The sequence below is a fragment of the Mustelus asterias genome, unplaced genomic scaffold, assembly GCF_964213995.1.
Source record: "Mustelus asterias unplaced genomic scaffold, sMusAst1.hap1.1 HAP1_SCAFFOLD_1507, whole genome shotgun sequence".
In the NCBI taxonomy this organism is placed as follows: Eukaryota; Metazoa; Chordata; class Chondrichthyes; order Carcharhiniformes; family Triakidae; genus Mustelus; species Mustelus asterias.
This window is the reverse complement of record NW_027591452.1, coordinates 47501-62500: the sequence shown is the minus strand read 5'-3', so window position 1 is coordinate 62500 and position 15000 is coordinate 47501. Positions and strand designations below refer to the sequence as shown.

At 53.9% G+C, this 15000-nt stretch overlaps 1 pseudogene across 1 annotated transcript in view; it reads right to left on the bottom strand.

The window, feature by feature from the left end:
- Nucleotides 1–15000, bottom strand: part of LOC144488387 (sodium/potassium/calcium exchanger 3-like) — a 43159-nt pseudogene that overhangs the window by 14800 nt on the left and 13359 nt on the right. Inside the window, exons 6-10 of the transcript XR_013496573.1 lie at nt 13731–13805; nt 9357–9382; nt 6742–6844; nt 5174–5255; nt 1884–2044 (exon numbers count right to left, since the gene is read on the bottom strand). The product of XR_013496573.1 is annotated as a sodium/potassium/calcium exchanger 3-like (transcript). The remainder of the gene's footprint in view (nt 1–1883; nt 2045–5173; nt 5256–6741; nt 6845–9356; nt 9383–13730; nt 13806–15000) is intronic.

Genomic DNA, 15000 nt, shown 5'->3' with positions numbered 1-15000 from the left:
CATCCAGGCAAGTGGGGAGTATTCCATCACACTCCTGACTTGTGCCTTGTAGATGGTGGACAGGCTTTGGGGAGTCAGGAGGTGAGTTACTCTCCGCAGGATTCCCAGCCTCTGACCTGCTCTGGGAGCCACAGTATTTATATGGCTGGGTCCAGCTCAGTTTCTGCTCAATGGGAACCCCCAGGATGTTGATAATGGGGGATTCAGTGATGGTAACCCCCAGGATGTTGATAGTGGGGGGATTCAGTGATGGTGACCCCCAGGATGTTGATAGTGGGGGATTCAGTGATGGTAACCCCCAGGATGTTGATAGTGGGGGATTCAGTGATGGTAACCCCCAGGATGTTGATAGTGGGGGATTCAGTGAATCCCATTGAATCTCAAGGGGAGCTGGTTGGAGCCTCTCTATTGGTGATGGTCATTGCCGGGCATTTGTGTGGCATGAATGCTATTTGCCCCTTGCCAGCCCGAGCCTGGATATTGTCCAGGTCCTGCTGCCTTTGGACACAGCTCCAGGGACCCGGGTTCGATTCCCGGCTCGGGTCACTGTCTGTGCGGAGTCTGCACGTTCTCCCCGTGTCTGCGTGGGTTTCCTCCGGGTGCTCCGGTTTCCTCCCACATCCAAAAAACGTGTGGGTTAGGTGGATTGGCCGTGCTAAATTGCCCCTTAGTGTCAGGGGGATTAGCAGGGTAAATATGTGGGGTTACGGGGATAGGGCCTGGGTGGGATTATGGTCGGTGCAGACTCGATGGGCCGAATGGCCCCCTTCTGCACTGCAGGATCCTATGAGAAAGGGACAGAGACAGAGAGATGATCTTTTCCAGTCGTGGTGTGCTGTCACTGGAATCTCAATCTCAACAAGTGGAACCTGGCAGCAGGCAGCGACTCTGTCTGTCCAGTCAGCAGGGTCCAGACCCAGGGTCGGGAGGTCAGAGCAAACATGTCCCACCCACCCCCCCCCCCCACTCCCACAGCGGGACGGAGACACGGAGCAGCGCCATGGGCTGGTTAGGCCTGGCCGTGTACCCCTCCCTCCCCTCCCCCCCAGGCCATGTATCCCTCCCTCCCTCCCTCCCCCCTAGGCCGTGTACCCCTCACCCCCTCCCCCGCAGACCATGTACCCATCACCCCCTCCCCCCAGACCACGTACCCCTCACCCCCTCCCCCCCAGGCTGTGTACCCCTCACCCTCTCCCCCCAGGCCGTGTACACCTCAGACCACTCCCCTCCCCAACGGACTTGACCGAGTGATCCTGAGGCCACGTGTCCCCCCCCAGGGAGGCATGGAGTCAGCAGAGTAGGCCGCAAATGCAACCTGGGACTTTCTTACTGCGTCTGCTGGGGTGGATGGATGATCCGACCTACGATTCTCACCAACCGTTACAGATGCCCCATAGAAAGCATCCTTTCTGGTTGTATCACAGCTTGGTCTGGGCTCCTGCTCTGCCCAAGACCGCAAGGAACTACAAAAGGGTCGTGAATGTAGCCCAATCCATCACGCAAACCAGCCTCCCATCCATTGACTCTGTCTACACTTCCCGCTGCCCGGGGGAAAAGCAGCCAGCAAAATCAAGGACCCCCACGCACCCCCGGACATTCTCCCTTCCACCTTCTTCCGTCGGGAAAAAGATACAAAAGTCTGAGGTCACGGACCGACCGACTCAAGAACAGCTTCTTCCCTGCTGCTGTCAGACTTTTGAATGGACCTACCTCGCATTAAGTTGATCTTTCTCTACACCCTAGCTATGACTGTAACACTACATTCTGCACCCTCTCCTTTCCTTCTCTATGAACGGTATGCTTTGTCTGTATAGCGCGCAAGAAACAATACTTTTCACTGTATGTTAATACATGTGACAATAATAAATCAAATCAGATCCTACCTCATTGATCAGCATTCGACCGGCCATGCTGAGGCGAGTCTTCGGCCCAAAGTGTCGTGTAATCATAATCCGTAAACCAGCCTCGGGAAAGGTCAACTTGTGAGGAGAGGTCAGAAAGAGTTCATCCACCATCAACACAGAACCATTCCCATCCCCACGGCCTGAGATTGGGAAAAACACAGGGTAAGATACAGAGTAAAGGTCCCTCTACACTGTCCCCCATCAAACACTCCCAGGACAGGTACAGCACGGGGTTAGATACAGAGTAAAGGTCCCTCTACACTGTCCCCATCAAACACTCCCAGGACAGGTACAGCACGGGGTTAGATACAGAGTAAAGCTCCCTCTACACTGTCCCCCATCAAACACTCCCAGGACAGGTACAGCACGGGGTTAGATACAGAGTAAAGCTCCCTCTACACTGTCTCCATCAAACACTCCCAGGACAGGTACAGCACGGGGTTAGATACAGAGTAAAGCTCCCTCTACACTGTCCCCCATCAAACACTCCCAGGACAGGTACAGCACGGGGGTTAGATACAGAGTAAAGCTCCCTCTACACGGTCCCCCCATCAAACACTCCCAGGACAGGTACAGCATGGGGTTAGATACAGAGTAAAGCTCCCTCTACACTGTCCCCCATCAAACACTCCCAGGACAGGTACAGCACGGGGTGAGATACAGAGTAAAGCTCCCTCTACACTGTCCCCCATCAAACATTCCAAGGACAGCTACAGCACGGGGTTAGATACAGAGTAAAGCTCCCTCTACACTGTCCCCCATCAAACACTCCCAGGACAGGTACAGCACGGGGTTAGATACAGAGTAAAGATCCCTCTACACTGTCCCCATCAAACACTCCCAGGACAGGTACAGCACGGGGTTAGATACAGAGTAAAGCTCCCTCTACACTGTCCCCCATCAAACACTCCAAGGACAGCTACAGCACGGGGTTAGGTACAGAGTAAAGCTCCCTCTACACTGTCCCCATCAAACACTCCCAGGACAGGTACAGCACGGGGTTAGATACAGAGTAAAGCTCCCTCTGCACTGTCCCCCATCAAACACTCCCAGGACAGGTACAGCACGGGGTTAGATACAGAGTAAAGCTCCCTCTACACTGTCCCCCATCAAACACTCCCAGGACAGGTACAGCACGGGGTTAGATACAGAGTAAAGCTCCCTCTGCACTGTCCCCCATCAAACACTCCCAGGACAGGTACAGCACGGGGTTAGATACAGAGTAAAGCTCCCTCTACACTGTCCCCCATCAAACACTCCCAGGACAGGTACAGCACGGGGGTTAGATACAGAGTAAAGCTCCCTCTACACGGTCCCCCCATCAAACACTCCCAGGACAGGTACAGCACGGGGTTAGATACAGAGTAAAGCTCCCTCTACACTGTCCCCCATCAAACACTCCCAGGACAGGTACAGCACGGGGGTTAGATACAGAGTAAAGCTCCCTCTACACTGTCCCCCATCAAACACTCCCAGGACAGGTACAGCACGGGGTGAGATACAGAGTAAAGCTCCCTCTACACTGTCCCCCATCAAACACTCCAAGGACAGCTACAGCACGGGGTTAGATACAGAGTAAAGCTCCCTCTACACTGTCCCTCATCAAACACTCCCAGGACAGGTACAGCACGGGGTTAGATACAGAGTAAAGCTCCCTCTACACTGTCCCCATCAAACACTCCCAGGACAGGTACAGCACGGGGTTAGATACAGAGTAAAGCTCCCTCTACACTGTCCCCCATCAAACACTCCAAGGACAGCTACAGCACGGGGTTAGATACAGAGTAAAGCTCCCTCTACACTGTCCCCATCAAACACTCCCAGGACAGGTACAGCACAGGGTTAGATACAGAGTAAAGCTCCCTCTGCACTGTCCCCCATCAAACACTCCCAGGACAGGTACAGCACGGCGTTAGATACAGAGTAAAGCTCCCTCTACACTGTCCCCCATCAAACACTCCCAGGACAGGTACAGCACGGGGTTAGATACAGAGTAAAGCTCCCTCTGCACTGTCCCCCATCAAACACTCCCAGGACAGGTACAGCACGGGGTTAGATACAGAGTAAAGCTCCCTCTACACTGTCCCCATCAAACACTCTCTGGACAGGTACAGCACGGGGTTCGATACAGAGTAAAGCTCCCTCTACACTGTCCCCCATCAAACACTCCCAGGACAGGTACAGCACGGGGTTAGATACAGAGTAAAGCTCCCTCTACACTGTCCCCATCAAACACTCCCAGGACAGGTACAGCACGGGGTTAGATACAGAGTAAAGCTCCCTCTACACTGTCCCCCATCAAACACTCCCAGGACAGGTACAGCACGGGGTTAGATACAGAGTAAAGCTCCCTCTACACTGTCCCCCATCAAACACTCCCAGGACAGGTACAGCACGGGGTTAGATACAGAGTAAAGCTCCCTCTACACTGTCCCCCATCAAACACTCCCAGGACAGGTACAGCACGGGGTTAGATACAGAGTAAAGCTCCCTCTACACTGTCCCCCATCAAACACTCCCAGGACAGGTACAGCACGGGGTTAGATACAGAGTAAAGCTCCCTCTGCACTGTCCCCCATCAAACACTCCCAGGACAGGTACAGCACGGGGTTAGATACAGAGTAAAGCTCCCTCTACACTGTCCCCCATCAAACACTCCCAGGACAGGTACAGCACGGGGTTAGATACAGAGTAAAGCTCCCTCTACACTGTCCCCCATCAAACACTCCCAGGACAGGTACAGCACGGGGTTAGATACAGAGTAAAGCTCCCTCTACACTGTCCCCCATCAAACACTCCCAGGACAGATACAGCACGGGGTTAGATACAGAGTAAAGCTCCCTCTACACTGTCCCCCATCAAACACTCCCAGGACAGGTACAGCACGGGGTTAGATACAGAGTAAAGCTCCCTCTACACTGTCCCCCATCAAACACTCCCAGGACAGGTACAGCACGGGGTTAGATACAGAGTAAAGCTCCCTCCACACTGTCCCCCATCAAACACTCCCAGGACAGGTACAGCATGGGGTTAGATACAGAGTAAAGCTCCCTCTACACTGTCCCCCATCAAACACTCCCAGGACAGGTACAGCACGGGGTTAGATACAGAGTAAAGCTCCCTCTACACTGTCCCCCCATCAAACACTCCCAGGACAGGTACAGCACGGGGTTAGATACAGAGTAAAGCTCCCTCTACACTGTCCCCCATCAAACACTCCCAGGACAGGTACAGCACGGGGTTAGATACAGAGTAAAGCTCCCTCTAACCTGAGTGCAGGATGACGAGTGTAGCTGAATATTTCTGTTTGTTCTCCCCTTGTTGCCCAGCTGTGTCCTCAGTTTCGGTTCTCTGGGTACGAAGGCAGCTCAATCCCTCAAAGTAACTCCGCATGCTGCTGTTATACCTGGGAACCAAGGGAGAACCCATCAGGTTACCTGGTCCATCATCCCACCCTGGTTCCCCCACAGCCCCTCCCTATCTCCGTAACCCCCTCCAGCCCCTACACCCCCTCCCTATCTCCGTAACCTCCTCCAGCCCCTACACCCCCTCCCTATCTCTGTAACCTCCTCCAGCCCCTGCACCCCCTCCCTATCTCTGTAACCTCCCCCAGCCCCTACACCCCCTCCCTATCTCTGTAACCCCCTCCAGCCCCCACACCCCCTCCCTATCTCTGTAACCTCCTCCAGCCCCTACACCCCCTCCCTATCTCTGTAACCCCCTCCAGCCCCTACACCCCCTCCCTATCTCTGTAACCTCCTCCAGCCCCTACACCCCCTCCCTATCTCCATAACCTCCTCCAGCTCCTACACCCCCTCCCTATCTCTGTAACCTCCTCCAGCCCCTACACCCCCTCCCTATCTCTGTAACCTCCTCCAGCCCCGACACCCCCTCCCTATCTCTGTAACCTCCTCCAGCCCCTACCACCCCTCCCTATCTCTGTAACCCCCTCCACCCCCGACACCCACTCCCTATCTCTGTAACCTCCTCCAGCCCCTACACCCCCTCCCTATCTCTGTAACCCCCTCCAGTCCCTACACCCCCTCCCTATCTCTGTAACCTCCTCCAGCCCCTACAGCCCCTCCCTATCTCTGTAACCCCCTCCAGCCCCTACACTCCCTCCCTATCTCTGTAACCTCCTCCACCCCCTACACCCACTCCCTATCTCTGTAACCCCCTCCAGCCCCGACACCCCCTCCCTATCTCTGTAACCCCCTCCAGCCCCTACACCCCCTCCCTATCTCTGTAACCCCCTCCAGCCCCTACACCCCCTCCCTATCTCTGTAACCCCCTCCAGCCCCGACACCCACTCCCTATCTCTGTAACCCCCTCCAGCTCCGACACCCCCTCCCTATCTCTGTAACCCCCTCCAGCCCCGACACCCACTCCCTATCTCTGTAACCCCCTCCAGCTCCGACACCCCCTCCCTATCTCTGTAACCCCCTCCAGCCCCTACACCCCCTCCCTATCTCTGTAACCCCCTCCAGCCCCTACAACCCCTCCCTATCTCTGTAACCTCCTCCAGCCCCCTACACCCCCTCCCTATCTCTGTAACCTCCTCCAGCCCCTACAACCCCTCCCTATCTCTGTAACCTCCTCCAGCCCCTTGGGGGAGGGAGGGACGTAAATCTGGGATTGAATGTGGGAAGTGGGCAGGAAGCTGGATAAGCACTTGAGGGAGAAAGGGACAGCAGGAGATGGCGGTGGAGGGAGATGGGAGGAAGCTTGTGTGGGACAGAAGCACCAGCTAGAGGGGCCGACTGGCCTGATTGTGTGCTGGAGATTTGATGTAATGCTGCCCTCTGGTGGTCACTGTCTGCACAACAACTGAATAAACCGAAAATAATTCAAAATATTTCAGAAAGAATAAGATTTTTGCATCTTACTTCATCACGATGATGTAGAGGACATACATCAGAGAGAGAAACAGCGCCTCCCACCTGGGAATACAGAAATAACAGCGTGATAATACTGTCAATAACAACATCCCCCATCCCTCCCGCTCCTATCCCTCCCTCGGGACATCCCACAGTGAAACACAGACCCTTCCCCATCTCTCCCGCTCCTATCCCTCCCTCGGGACATCCCACAGTGAAACACAGACCCCTCCGCCATCTCTCCCGCTCCTATCCCTCCCTCGGGACATCCCACAGTGAAACACAGACCCTTCCCCCATCTCTCCCGCTCCTATCCCTCCCTCGGGACATCCCACAGTGAAACACAGACCCTTCCCCCATCTCTCCCGCTCCTATCCCTCCCTCGGGACATCCCACAGTGAAACACAGACCCTTCCCCCATCTCTCCCGCTCCTATCCCTCCCTCGGGACATCCCACAGTGAATCACAGACCCTTCCCCCATCTCTCCCGCTCCTATCCCTCCCTCGGGACATCCCACAGTGAAACACAGACCCTTCCCCCATCTCTCCCACTCCTATCCCTCCCTCGGGACATCCCACAGTGAAACACAGACCCTTCCCCCATCTCTCCCGCTCCTATCCCTCCCTCGGGACATCCCACAGTGAAACACAGACCCCTCCCCCATCTCTCCCACTCCTATCCCTCCCTCGGGACATCCCACAGTGAATCACAGACCCTTCCCCTATCTCTCCCACTCCTATCCCTCCCTCGGGACATCCCACAGTGAAACACAGACCCCTCCCCCATCTCTCCCGCTCCTATCCCTCCCTCGGGACATCCCACAGTGAAACACAGACCCTTCCCCCATCTCTCCCGCTCCTATCCCTCCCTCGGGACATCCCACAGTGAAACACAGACCCTTCCCCCATCTCTCCCGCTCCTATCCCTCCCTCGGGACATCCCACAGTGAAACACAGACCCTTCCCCCATCTCTCCCGCTCCTATCCCTCCCTCGGGACATCCCACAGTGAATCACAGACCCTTCCCCCATCTCTCCCGCTCCTATCCCTCCCTCGGGACATCCCACAGTGAATCACAGACCCTTCCCCCATCTCTCCCACTCCTATCCCTCCCTCGGGACATCCCACAGTAAATCACAGACCCTTCCCCTATCTCTCCCACTCCTATCCCTCCCTCGGGACATCCCACAGTGAAACACAGACCCCTCCCCCATCTCTCCCGCTCCTATCCCTCCCTCGGGACATCCCACAGTGAATCACAGACCCTTCCCCTATCTCTCCCACTCCTATCCCTCCCTCGGGACATCCCACAGTGAAACACAGACCCCTCCCCCATCTCTCCCGCTCCTATCCCTCCCTCGGGACATCCCACAGTGAAATACCGAACACCTCCCCCATCCATCCAGCCCCTCTGTCCACCTCGGGAGATCCCAAAATGAGACACAGACCCCACCCCCAACTCTCCCGCTCCTATCCCTCCCTCAGGACGTCCCAAAGTGTTTCACACACAATGTAGGAGGTTTTTTTTGAGGTGTGCTCACTGTTGTAATGTGGGAAAGGCAGCAGCCAATTTACACACAGCAAGATCCCACACACAGCAATCTGATCATCACCCAGATCATCTGTTTTTAGTGATGTTGGTTTGAGGGAGAAATATTGGACTCAGGACACCGGGGAGATTCCGCCTCAACCCCGCCCCACCCCCGGGCTCTTCTTCCAATAGTGACCCTGAGATCTTTTACACCCACCCCGAGAGGGTAGACAGAGCCTCGGTTTAATGTCTCATCCTGAAAGACAGCAACTCCCCAACAGTGCGGCGCTCCCTCAGCACTGACCCTCCCACAGTGCGGCGCTCCCTCAGCACTGACCCTCCCACAGTGCGGCGCTCCCTCAGCACTGACCCTCCCACAGTGCGGCACTCCCTCAGCACTGACCCTCCCACAGTGCGGCGCTCCCTCAGCACCGACCCTCCCACAGTGCGGCACTCCCTCAGCACTGACCCTCCCACAGTGCGGCGCTCCCTCAGCACCGACCCTCCCACAGTGCGGCGCTCCCTCAGCACTGACCCTCCCACAGTGCGGCGCTCCCTCAGCACTGACCCTCCCACAGTGCGGCGCTCCCTCAGCACTGACCCTCCCACAGTGCGGCGCTCCCTCAGCACTGACCCTCCCACAGTGCGGCGCTCCCTCAGCACTGACCCTCCCACAGTGCGGCGCTCCCTCAGCACTGACCCTCCCACAGTGCGGCGCTCCCTCAGCACTGACCCTCCCACAGTGCGGCGCTCCCTCAGCACTGACCCTCCCACAGTGCGGCGCTCCCTCAGCACCGACCCTCCCACAGTGCGGCGCTCCCTCAGCACTGACCCTCCCACAGTGCGGCGCTCCCTCAGCACTGACCGTCCCACTTAGCCGTTGCTGAGTGAGTGGTTATTTATTTGGGATTTGGACTCACTCCCCACATCGGAATGTGATTGATAATTGGGAATTTCTGCCCCAAATTCGTCCCAAATTGTTGTCGACAATTTCCTCTTGAAGGAGATTGGATTGACTCGAGTTTGTTACCTCTGAGCACTCACCAGAAAACCTTCTCATCATGAATGACCTGTGATGGAAACAGAGTCCATGATTAATAGAAACGTAGAGGATAGGAGCAGGAGGAGGCCATTCGGCCCTTCGAGCCTGCTCCCCCATTCATCACCATCATGGCTGATCATCCAACCCAATAACCTAATCCTGCTTTCTCCCCGTAACCTTTGATCCCGTTCGCCCCCAAGTGCTCTATCCAGCCGCCTCTTGAATACATTCAATGTTTTGGCATCAACTACTTCCTGTGGGAATGAATTCCACAGGCTCACCGGGTGAGGAAATGTCTCCTCACCTCCGTCCTAAATGGTCTACCCCGAATCCTCAGACTGTGACCCCTGGACTCCCCCCACCATCGGGAACATCCTCCCTGCATCTACCCTGTCTAGTCCTGTTAGAATTTTATAAGTCTCTGTGAGATCCCCCCTCGTTCACTGAATCACAGAAACCCTACAGTACAGAAGGAGGCCATTCAGCCCATCGAGCCTGACCGACCACAATCCCACCCCCCAGGCCCTATCCCCTCAACCCCACACATTTACCCGCTAATCCCTCTCATCTACGCATCCTGGGACACTAAGGGGCAATTTAGCACGGCCAATGCACCCTAACCAGCACGTCTTTCGGACTGTGGGAGGAAACCGGAGCACCCGGAGGAAACCCACGCAGACACGGGGAGAACGTGCAGACTCCACACAGACAGTGACCCGAGGCCGGGAATCGAACCCAGGCCCCTGGCGCTGTGAGGCAGCAGTGCGAACCCACTCTGTCACCCCTGAACTGCCATCTGAACTCCAGTGAAAACAATCCTAACCTGGTCAATCTCTCCTCATACATCAGTCCCGCCATCCCCGGAATCAGCCTGGTAAACCTTCGCTGCACTCCCTCGAGAGCAAGAACATCCTTCCTCAGAAAAGGAGACCAAAACTACACACAATACTCTCGGTGTGGCCTCACCAAGGTCCTGTATAACTACAGCGACAAGACTAAATAATGTGGACACAATTTAAAATACAAATTCAGTCGAGTCCACATTCAGACTCCTATTTATTGACCACAGCTCAGCCTTCAACACCATTATTCCCACAAAACTCATCTCCAAACTCTGTGGCCTGGGCCTCGGCTCCTCCCTCTGCGACTGGATCCTGAACTTCCTAACCCACAGACCACAATCAGTAAGGATCGGCAACAACACCTCCTCCACGATCATCCTCAACACCGGTGCCCCACAAGGCTGTGTTCTCAGCCCCCTACTATACTCCTTATACACCTATCACTGTGCGGCCAAATTCCCCTCCAACTCCATTTTCAAGTTTGCTGACGACACCACCGTAGTGGGTCGGATCTCAAACAATGACGAGACAGAGTACAGGAATGAGATAGAGAATCTGGTGAACTGGTGCGGCAACAATAATCTCTCCCTCAATGTCAACAAGACGAAGGAGATTGTCATCGACTTCAGGAAGTGTAAAGGAGAACATGCTCCTGTCTACATCAACGGGGACAAAGTAGAAAGGGTCGAGAGCTTCAGGTTTTTAGGTGTCCAGATCACCAACAACCTGTCCTGGTCCCCCCCATGCCGACACTATAGTTAAGAAAGCCCCACCAACGCCTCTACTTTCTCAGAAGACTGAGGAAATTTGGCATGTCCGCTACGACTCTCACCAACTTTTACAGATGCCCCATAGAAAGCATTCTTTCCGGTTGTATCACAGCTTGGTCTGGGGCTCCTGCTCTGCCCAAGACCGCAAGGAACTACAAAAGGTTGTGAATGTAGCCCAATCCATCACGCAAACCCAGCCTCCCATCCATTGACTCTGTCTACACTTCCCGCTGCCTCGGGGAAAAGCAGCCAGCATAATTAAGGACCCCACACACCCCGGACATTCTCTCTTCCACCTTCTTCCGTCGGGAAAAAGATACAAAAGTCTGAGGTCACGTACCGACCGACTCAAGAACAGCTTCTTCCCTGCTGCCGTCAGACTTTTGAATGGACCTACCTCGCATTGAGTTGATCTTTCTCTACACCCTAGCTATGACTGTAACACTACATTCGGCACCCTCTCCTTTCCTTCTCTATGAACGGTATGCTTTGTCTGTGTCGCGCGCAAGAAACAATACTTTTCACTGTATCCCAATACATGTAACAATAATAAACCAAATCAAGTTCTCAAATCGTTCAGTCCCAACCTCAATCGGTCCTCAGCTGCGGAGTGAAATTGAGTTCCTGCAGATGTGAGGAGTTGTAAAAACTGCTGGAGGGAAAGAAAACAGTGCGAGGTCCCTTTAAAAGCTGGATTTTGAGTTCCCATCTGGGACGCAGAGTACACACCGACCCTTAGTCGCAGCATTTGTTTCGAGAGCCAAGCATCAGGATACCTTTGGTAACAGGCTTTTGCATTTTAACAGCCTATCAGTTTAAAAAGGACAATCGGCTACTGAGAACCTATTAGATTTGAATTTGACGTTGTTGGCAACCTCAGACCAATCGTGGTGTAAGAAAATTGCGAGGTCGTCGCCAGGATAAAGGCCAGAGCAGCCGCCATCTCGACAGAACATCTCCCGGGCCAGATCCAGATCAACTGAAGCGCTGCTCCTTCCTCAGGTGAGTCACTTGTTGAAGCGCTCCAAAAGCTCGTGATTCCAAATAAACCTGCTGGACTTTAACCTGGCGTTGTGAGGCTTCTTACTGTGACCCACCCCAGTCCAACGCCGGCATCTCCACATCAGATCAGCTGAAACAGTTCATTCTTAACTCTGTCATCATCAGATGTCTTTGAATAGAAGTCTCACAACACCAGGTTAAAGTCCAACAGGTTTATTTGGTAGCACAAGCCACAAGCTTTCGGAGCGCTGCTCCTTCGTCAGGTGAGTGAGGACTCGTGTTCACAAACAGGGCAAATAAAGACACAAACTCAATTTACAAAATAATGGTTGGAATGCGAGTCTTTACAGGTAATCAAGTCTTAAAGGTACAGACAATGTGTGTGGAGAGAGGGTTAAGCACAGGTTAAAGAGATGTGTATTGTCTCCAGACAGGACAGTTAGTGAGATTTTGCAGGCCCAGGCAAGTCGTGGGGGTTACAGATAGTGTGACATGAACCCAAGATCCCGGTTTAGGCCGTCCTCATGTGTGCGGAACTTGGCCATCAGTCTCTGCTCAGCAACTCTGCGCTGTCGTGTGTCGTGAAGGCCGCCTTGGAGATCTTGGAGACAACACACATCTCTTTAACCTGTGCTTAATGCTCTCTCCACTCACATTGTCTGTACCTTTAAGACTTGATTACCTGTAAAGACTCGCATTCCAACCATTACTTTGTAAATTGAGCTTGTGTCTCTATATGCCCTGTTTGTGAACAGAACTCCCACTCACCTGATGAAGGAGCGACACTCCGAAAGCTCGTGCTACCAAATAAACCTGTTGGACTTTAACCTGGTGTTGTGAGACTTCTTACTGTGTTTACTCCAATCCAACGCCGGCATCTCAACATCATAAATAGAACTCACCATTGAACCAGCGGGAATTACCAAAAGAGAAGGTTCACAAGGATGTTGCCGGGACTTGAGAAGCTGAGTTACAGAGAGAGATTGAATAGGTTGGGACTTTATTCCCTGGAGCGTAGAAGATTGAGGGGAGATTTGATAGAGGTGTATAAGATTTTGATGGGTATAGATAGAGTGAATGCAAGCAGGCTTTTTCCACTGAGGCTGGGGGAGAAAAAAACCAGAGGGCATGGGTTAAGGGTGAAAGGAGAAAGGTTTAAAGGGAATATTAGGAGGGGCTTCTTCACGCAGAGAGTGGTGGGAGTATGGAATGAGCTGCCGGATAAAGTGGTAAATGCACTTTTAACATTTAAGAAAAACTTGGACGGGTTCATGGATGAGAGGGGCGTGGAGGGATATGGTCCAAGTGCAGGTCAGTGGGACGAGGCAAAAAATGGTTCGGCACAGACAAGAAGGGACAAAAGGCCTGTTTCTGAGCTGTAATTTTCTATGGTTCAGACAGTGCTGATAGCGGACAACTCCAGATCTTTTCCAAGTCTGGTTGTACAGAGTTTTTTTTGAGAGTGATTAAGATTCTGTTCTTACTCTTTTGGTACTGAATGATCCTTGTCTTTATTTGAACAGCATTTCAGCCAAGCAATCACTGAATTAAATATGTTACCAGTTTAGTTAAAGTTCCTGGTTGGTTGTTAATTATTCACTTGAAGCGAGTTTCAGGTCATTATATTAACGATCTTTTACTCGTTAATGTAGCCCAGATAACACCTTTTCTTAGATCACAAAGCAAGATGAACAGAATAGCCTCTGCGTCGTAACAGTGAGAGACAGAGAGAGAGAGAGAGAAAACTCACCAACCAACTTACCAGAATGAGAGCGAGAATAGACAGGATATAGGAGACCGAATCTCGGAACAAACACCACCAAGTCAGGGGGACGTCCTGAAGAAAGACAGATGGATTGAGAGCATATCAATTAACAGTGAGAGTCAGTGTGTGTGGGACCCGTACCCCAGTGAGAGTCAGTGTGTGTGTGGGACCCGTACCCCAGTGAGAGTCAGTGTGTGTGGGACCCGTACCCCAGTGAGAGTCAGTGTGTGTGGGACCCGTACCCCAGTGAGAGTCGGTGTGTGTGGGACCCGTACCCCAGTGAGAGTCAGTGTGTGTGGAACCCGTACCCCAGTGAGAGTCAGTGTGTGTGGGACCCGTACCCCAGTGAGAGTCAGTGTGTGTGGAACCCGTACCCCAGTGAGAGTCAGTGTGTGTGGGACCCGTACCCCAGTGAGAGTCAGTGTGTGTGGAACCCGTACCCCAGTGAGAGTCAGTGTGTGTGGAACCCGTACCCCAGTGAGAGTCAGTGTGTGTGGGACCCGTACCCCAGTGAGAGTCAGTGTGTGTGGGACCCGTACCCCAGTGAGAGTCAGTGTGTGTGGAACCCGTATCCCAGTGAGAGTCAGTGTGTGTGGGACCCGTACCCCAGTGAGAGTCAGTGTGTGTGGGACCCGTACCCCAGTGAGAGTCAGTGTGTGTGGGACCCGTACCCCAGTGAGAGTCAGTGTGTGTGGAACCCGTACCCCAGTGAGAGTAAGTGTGTGTGGGACCCGTACCCCAGTGAGAGTCAGTGTGTGTGGGACCCGTACCCCAGTGAGAGTCAGTGTGTGTGGGACCCGTACCCCAGTGAGAGTCAGTGTGTGTGGGACCCGTACCCCAGTGAGAGTCAGTGTGTGTGGAACCCGTACCCCAGTGAGAGTCAGTGTGTGTGAGACCCGTACCCCAGTGAGAGTCAGTGTGTGTGGGACCCGTACCCCAGTGAGAGTCAGTGTGTATGGGACCCGTACCCCAGTGAGAGTCAGTGTGTGTGTGGGACCCGAACCCCAGTGAGAGTCAGTGTGTGTGGGACCCAAACCCCAGTGAGAGTCAGTGTGTGTGGGACCCGTACCCCAGTGAGAGTCAGTGTGTGTGGAACCTGTACCCCAGTGAGAGTCAGTGTGTGTGGAACCCATACCCCAGTGAGAGTCAGTGTGTGTGGGACCCGTACCCCAGTGAGAGTCAGTGTGTGTGGGACCCATACCCCAGTGAGAGTCAGTGTGTGTGTGGGACCCGTACCCCAGTGAGAGTCAGTGTGTGTGGGACCCGT